Source organism: Hetaerina americana, unplaced genomic scaffold (genome assembly GCF_022747635.1).
Source record: "Hetaerina americana unplaced genomic scaffold, ioHetAmer1.1.p SCAF_12, whole genome shotgun sequence".
NCBI classification, from domain to species: Eukaryota; Metazoa; Arthropoda; class Insecta; order Odonata; family Calopterygidae; genus Hetaerina; species Hetaerina americana.
Window position 1 is genome coordinate 12,472,948 of NW_027286292.1, and position 7,897 is coordinate 12,480,844.

At 44.0% G+C, this 7,897-nt stretch overlaps 1 protein-coding gene across 1 annotated transcript in view; it reads right to left on the reverse strand.

Moving 5' to 3' along the window:
- LOC139685868 (fez family zinc finger protein 2-like) overlaps window positions 1-6,834 on the reverse strand; it is a 141,744-nt gene extending 134,910 nt beyond the window's left edge. Inside the window, exon 1 of the mRNA XM_071582990.1 lies at window positions 6,778-6,834. The gene's annotated coding sequence lies outside the window, so the exon portion shown is untranslated. The remainder of the gene's footprint in view (window positions 1-6,777) is intronic.
- Between the last annotated feature and the right edge of the window lie 1,063 nt (window positions 6,835-7,897).

Here is a 7,897-nt window from a genome sequence, read left to right on the forward strand (position 1 = left end):
AACTACTCCTTACCTCGGCGTGCCTATCATTATGTTCGGCTTTTGAAATGTACTTTTATTCAGTTACAGTTCATTTAAAATTCTATATCCTCCAGTAACTTCATGAGCGATAATTTAGCGAACCAAAAAGCAAACAGTTAGAGTTGACGGCTGATCATGCATAATACAGACTAAGATTCCTAATGAGTGTATACAGTAATTATTAATGGTGTTTATGGTACAGGGGTACCCATCCAAAATCGATAGATAATTAGAAAATAATATTTTATTAATTACAATTTGATTCGACGGCGCAACTACATGTCCAAAATATACGTAAAAACCTCACAAAACGATAGAAACTTAACGCTATTTAGATTAGTCAGCAAATCAGCTAGTAGACATGCATCCCATTGTAACAATCCAAGGAAATTTTACATGAAGTGACAAAAAAATATATTAATTATCATTTCACCTTATTAGTAAATTATGAAAAAGAAAATTCTTTTTCCATAGCGCGAAATTAGGCAATTTGAACTAGGAATTCAAGAGCAAATGGGCGATCAAATATTGGCGGAATGCGTTCCAGTTAATATGGGCCAAGGTGTTTATCTAAACGCAGTGGCACAAGTGGCTTAAGTAAGAGCATTGCCACAACGATGAATTCGATGATGACTATTCTAAGTTCCCACGACTGGTGAATTATTAGCCCACAAATGTAAGGCAATGCCGACCAACTGTCTTAGTTTAAGTAATGGTTACATAATGAATTCCGGAAATAAGTGTAAGTTGACACTGGCAATTTTAATGCTACTCTGATTTATGGTTAATTTTATTGTTTTTCAACCAAAATAGTGATCAATGGTCAGGTTTTGTACAGTTTCCATGATTACTAAATGAACCGAGATCAGTCTATATATTAGTCACAGTGAATGGAGTTTATAATATAATTTTGTGCTACTCCGTTGTAAGATTATATTTAGTTTACAACTGACCACTTAATTATGCTAAAACCATTCTCCGTAGCTTGTGGAAAATAAATGATGGGCGATATCATTTTCACCAGAAAAGGTGTCGTTCACTAACTATTTAACATAACTGTAGCGAACAAAAAATGCTCTCTCGGGTAATAGGCAAATTTGATTAGGAAATGCCACTGACATCTGGTGGAGAATAACCGCGAAATAATGAGGGAAGAAAGCATCCCTGCGACTGTACTTAGCGCGACAGAAGCCAACAGAGGGACAGGTTAGCCCACAAATTCCATTTGGCTCCTCTCGAAGCGAATGCAAAATTTTGGGGCGGCCCAAGAGCAGAGAAACGGGACCAACGGAAGTGACGGTGGCTCGGCAGGTGGGCAGGGTTGCGACGGGAGCCGGGATGGCCCGTCGTCTGATGAACGAAGCCGCTGGGGGCGGGAGAGCCCTACAGCGCAAGGATCCGCCCGTTAGCGCGGCGACCGGCGGCGCGCGAGATCGTCTGCGCGAGCGGCCGGCGGCATAACGGCCGCGTGTGCGCCTATGTCCTCCTGAGGGCTGTCCTGGGGTCATGACTGTCACAGATCAACGTGTGAATTTTTGAATATGAACGAGTATGCTTAAACCTCTTCTATCCTGCACCATTATTTTTCGGTTGAAGCTTGGTCGGTAATGCAATCGACGGCGTACTGGAAGGGAGACCTTAAGCCCTTCCTATGACTAGGATACTGCACCATGCTCCTGTGGAGATTTTTAGAGTGATTCTGCATCCATCGTTGGAGCAGCTAAATTATAAGCGCCGCCTTTCTCAGCATCATTGGGAGAGATGATACATTTCGGGTAAATGATTTACAAAATTCTTAGAAAAGCCTACTATAATCATAGACCTATTATTTTTCATGAGTATAAGGTTTTTTCATGTTTTCACATCCTTGAAAATGTTTATTCATAAGCTTGCAGAATCAATGCTCACAAAATTATGCTAAGAAATTTTACATGTATATTTTTACCTTGTAATAATTTTGGTTTCAAACAATTAAAACTCTCGGTAAGCTTCTCAGTATAATATATACTGAGAAGTATAATATATAATAATGTAATAATAATATATATAAATGTATTTTCTAGAAAAACTAGAAAAAGCTGAAAATCAATGCATGGGTTTAAAATGCTACGTGACCCCTTTTTTGCTGTCGATGAAATGAAAATTCTAAATTAAAATTCTTGCATAAATGTGTTTAAATTATTTAAGGATAAAATTTTATCACAGAATGTACGGTTGAATTCCAGAAGGTATATCCATTTTTGAACTACGTAAGCATCAAATCGTCCCCTTAAGAGAGCAGGAAGAATTTTTTTAACGGTTTATTAAACGTGATAAAATATAGAAGCAACGGACAGCATTCCTATTCAGAAGTTTTTAATATACGTGAGATTCAATAATCGCTGGCGAACTTTTAGGATAAATGAATGAAGTATTTTTTTAGGGCAAACAGTGTGCGATCTCTTTCCCTGGCTTATGCGCAAGTTTAATTCTTATGGCTAGACTCAAAGTGTGTACATATTGTAATCAGGATCTACATCATGATAATTAGCACAAGTAGCTATATCGGCACTGGAAACAGATATTTTATAATTGTTATAATATGAAAAGATGGATCTAAATATTTAATAACAATAAAATCTTCAAAATGGCTGTAAATAGCTGAGCTACAAGATCCCACATTTACAATACACAGTGCGAAACTATTTAGCTAGCACAGGAAATGCAAAACATTATTGAACGTGAAACTTATTGTAAGTCACAGGAAATAGTGCAAATTCAATGACAGTCATGATTATTTGCCACTCTCCATATTCTGAGCCCACCTACATATAAGAAGAACTCACCCATCCCATAAGCTAGCCTCGCAAAGTGTGCGCAAGAGAGCACACTAAGTTTACTTTCCGGTCCAACAAAAGGAACCTTCGCGGGACGCCTCGCCAAGAGCCAAGGATCACTCGGTGCATCGAGCATCACCATATTTTGGTGCCATCCTATACCCACTTTTCTAATGCTCCCAAGGGGTATTGTGAGAGGTATACCTTCGAAACCTACGGCACTCTGTCTTCTTCAATGCTCATTTGAAAGCAATCCCATCCGCTGCGAACGAAAGATATCCGCACTGAGGGATACTCCACAATAGATAATTAGACCTGGCACAAAAGCAGATTATATCCCGAAAGAAATAACTTTTGACCGAATATAAGGGAAAGAGCTGTCGTGGACTCGATGATGAATATAAAAGGGCGTTGGATCAAAGGGAACTGGATGCTGCAGCCGGGAGCGGTGGCAATAAAGATCCCGGAAGTGTACGGGCGGCCGCCAGCCGGCCGGCATCGACGCCACCAACTGCCGCGTGGTGTGGTGTCCGGTGCGGCCGCGGTGGGGCGGATGCGAGGGCAACCGACGAATGGACCCATTCTATCAACCTCCCGGAGCACTAATCGAAGTGATAGACGTGACCTGGTCGCCTTAAAGGAACTAGTTCTCCGCCGATACCTTCAGTCATCGTCCTTAAACCACGAGGAAGGATACGTGCGCCACTTGAGAAAGGCTACGAATACACCGTTTGTATGGAATGAAATAATGAAAATAGACTTTTAAGATAGCATGAAATAGAGCAGGTGGGTAATTTGTGAAATTAAAAGAGAGTTTTTAAGTAATTGCGCGTCTGGGTAAGAGAAAGGAATATGGACAATGTTGAACAATGGTTTGTTTAAGAAAGCTAGAAGGTAGTGACACAAAACTAGAGAAGTGAATTAGATTGTGGGGGAATTTTTCTCCTTGAAAGCAGAAATACTAGTGATGAAATAATTAGTAAAGAGATATACATCTGCGGAATATTCCAGCCATTAGTGGCATTTTATCATATAACAATACCATCAACGGCCAGGCACTTGATGCGAAAACTGGGAGAATACTTAATTAAAATGTGCATCTGGAAAAAAATTGCACTGAGCCATGACTGTTAACAGAATCCGAGAGAAGTGAACACAGGTAAAATGGTAATACCATTGTCACAGAAGAATAAAGTGGAAAGCATATACATAGTATCTTCGTTATTTATGAAGAAGTTCCATAAATGGCGAGAAAGGAGGTCACAGTGCATATTAGTGGATGGCTCCGTCAAAAAGTTACTGTCGCGGCATCTTCCACAGTTTCTTGTAAGAAAGGAGGTGTTTCAAAAGCCTGAGGGTAAGAATATAATATCTCACTGGACACACTCAAAGGCATGATACTTTTAAAGGAAGTAGTAGCAGGAAGGGACGATTGGATGGAATATAGTATAAGGACGGAATTGAACACGCCAAGCAGGTAATGAGAGGTGCGATCGCAAGAGCCAATGAGGAGCGGACAGTGTGGGGAGATGCGGCGAACCTAGCTTTCAGCTCACACTTGCTGATGATGAAGGCATTGAGAAAAAAGTAAAAATATAACACTCTCTCTCCGTTCACTAACTATAAAATATCCTCTATGCCACTTATTATTATCGGCATACTGCCGTCGATCGACCGTTGCGGTGCACCTGCTGTTCTGCTATAGGTAAAGATTCTTAATTTAAAGAAATACACTTGTGGTATTTTATTGTGAAGCCAAATGAAATATGAGAATTTATCCGTTGAGCACCATTGTGACTAAAGAAATCAGCTTGAAGTCTAACTAAATTTTGTGGGAAGGAAAGATTTTCTGACATGAAGCACTTGGCATGACAACCTTATAAACAGTTGTAGATAAAGTTCATGAACTGCCAGTAGATATGGTGGAAAGCTTAAACGAATTTATGAATGAGAGAAAGTAGAAATTAAAGTAGACTAAATGAAAAAATCTATTAGAATAAAATAATGTCATAATCTAAAGGATTGTTGTTAAATTTCTTAAAATTATAATGAAATTAGGCTATTGTAGGAGGCAGGCCCCAATAAGAATTGGGCCTGTGACAATTGTCCAATCGTATCCCATTAATAAAATCCCTCATCCAAACTGATGGTTGCGGGTGCACACCCGACTAATGGCAAAGATATTTGCCATCATCGCAATATCTATATGATTAAAAGTCAAAGAATGGATGTTTTTCATCAGTGAGAAAGCACAAGTGAAAATATTTTTAAGTGTACTCGAAACCTCATCAGCAGTTTGTCAAATAAGTTCACTTCCATGGACAAGCTTACTTTTCTGAAATCGTAATACGTCGGCGAATGGTTGGCATCTCACGATTACAAGTAATATTCCAGATGCAACATTTATAAATATCCCATTTCCCTACTCAAGAGGGTGAGAGCAGGCAATTGAAAACATCACGCAACCATCCCCATCCTAAATATCTGTCAAACGATTTGGAATCGTGACCTCCCCTTCACTCTTTCGTCTCTCGATCGCCGAGAGAAAATAGCTTCTAGTCGTCCTCGACCAGCCCACCCTGCACCACCAGCATGATGCTCCGCGTGTGGCTTAGGAGCGCGCCAAGGGCAGCCCACCTCCCGGCAGCCGAAGACGATGGCCAAGACGGCCGCTCTCGGGGACCTAGTGATTGACACGCCGTCCGATGACTTGAAGAGTGAACGAACTCGTTATGAGACGAGAAAAATACTATTCAACCTCACACTGGGGTGCACCTCCGGTTTTGTTGTAGGTTAAGATCAGTTACTTTAAACAAATACTTGCACGAGGGATATAGAGGGCTAACAGAAGCCATTACGAAAACTGAAAAAATTAAATTGGAATTGTACTTACAATGCTATTTGAAATATAAACCTTCCTAGTCATCAATGGTATAGAAACAAACGTTGAGGAAATCAACACATCGACAACATTAAGACAATAACCCAAATTTTCTGTCATGTAATTCACGCTCACTTTACTGCATCACTGCCTCATTTTAATCAAGTTTTAGATAATGAAAAGATACGTTTCCATTAATATTTGGAAGAATATGAACAATAACTATGCGCCAAGTTTGCCCTTTCGCGGAGTCCAGTGTCACAGAGAGATTATCGAATTTAATCGAGGGCAGCATAGCCGACACGATAGACACGGCACGGTCTCCAGATGGCCATCCGGAGACACGTGTCGCGCGAAAAGGCAGGCCTCGAACCCACACCTCCTCGCCCACAGTCAAATATCCGCGTTAGCATGGTCTCGAGCGGATTCAATTCGAAAACGACGGCGCGCCTCTCATCTCGCTACGCACCCATTCTCCTCGAAATTGAGGTACCCCTGAGATGCACTCGACAACACCTCGGTGCTCGTACTACGAACGTCGTTGCTGTAAATCCCAGCAGCAGCCTCGGCGCGGGGCCGGCCGAATGGATTCGCGATCAGCGTCTGTCCCATCGCTCGTAATTTCCGCGTGACCGAAGACTTCACCGAAACTCACCCGAAACTTTCGATGGTATCACCGAGAGAAGACCCGCGAAAAGACAGCCGCGTGCTGCACGCCAGAAGGCCGACGATGCCGCACTTCGTCGGGATCACAAGACCGTCGGGGGGAGGAACCTAACCGTAAAGCGCACAGTTTTAGTTATTTTTTTAGCGGCCTGCTGAGGCAAGCAAGAGTGCGGCCCGCCGCGAACACCAGCACCGGCGGTGGGCACAAGTAGTGAGAGCACGGTCCCCCCGTGAAATCGTGACAAGATCTTTTGAGTACGACTTCAGCGGCGAACCAGAAAAGGGGGAGGTCGCGCGCCGAGTAGTCCTTGTGGAAGATATCTCTCGGCGTGGCAGAGGGATGGCATGGCGGGAGGCGAGCAGGGGACGTGGGGGGGGTGAAGGCCTACTCACCAGCAGAGGCGAGGCCAGAGCGGGCGGGTCCCGAAGCGGCGATCGAGGCGCACTGCCACCAAGAGAAGACTGCACGAGGGCACGGGCGTGAGACTCCGGGGCGAGGGTGGAACCGCCCCCCTCACCACCTCCCTAGGGGCGGGGCGGGTGGGGTTGGGGGAGGCGGAGAGGGCGCGCAGGTCGAGTGCCAGTGGCTGCAGCCGTGGCCAATGGCGGGAGGGCACGGTGGGCTTGTCGACCAATGGGGAACGGTCCCGGGGCGCGGGACCGCGAAGGAGGGGGACGGTACGGGACCGGGGCATGGAGGGAGGGAGTCTTGCCTCTCCCCCCGCCCCAAGCTTAACCCCGGAAACCCCTTCGTTCCCTCCCCCATTCCCCTCTTCCCCCACCAAACAGTTTCCCACCGCTCAACGCGTGAGACTTTTTCGCGTATGTACACACATTGGAGGGATCAACAATATCCTGGTGTTTGGATACATTACTACTGCCGCTCAGTTCTCGGAACCACTGTGGGGCAGGCGGTTTAGCACGTTAAGTGGGAGCTATTGCCCCATGTCCGCATTGCTAAAAATCAGCGGATGCCAATTGCGAAGTTGAGCAAGAGTGGGGTGCGACTCGCTGTGGATGCTACTTCACGCATTGTGATTTTGCAGGGAGGTTTACGGGATGTACATATAAGTTACTTCCTGTTTCATCATCAGTTACACGAAGTCACGCAGTTATAACGTGTAGGCGACAGGAAAGTGGCTATAACATTTCGAATTCCTCTTTACGTCCTCTTACATCTCAGGTCAATCACACCAGCATACATCCATCCAGAATTACTCATTAACCTTCCCATTTCAATTTCTAATAGATTTAAATATTGAGGCCCAGACTACTATGGAAAGAGCCTGTCGTCTGCCGCTGCAGTTGTAGTAGACATAAACTTCCATTTATTCATATGAGCATTGAGATATAATAGATTTTACTGCCGTTTGCAATAGGCAGTGAGTCTCAATAGGTATCCTTACGCAAGACTTAGCTCGCCCACTTTTTGAGGAATTCGGCGGGTTTAAAGGCGCGGCCATGAAGGGTTCACCAGCATGAACTCCCCGCTAGCGGGCGTCGCGCCCCTGGT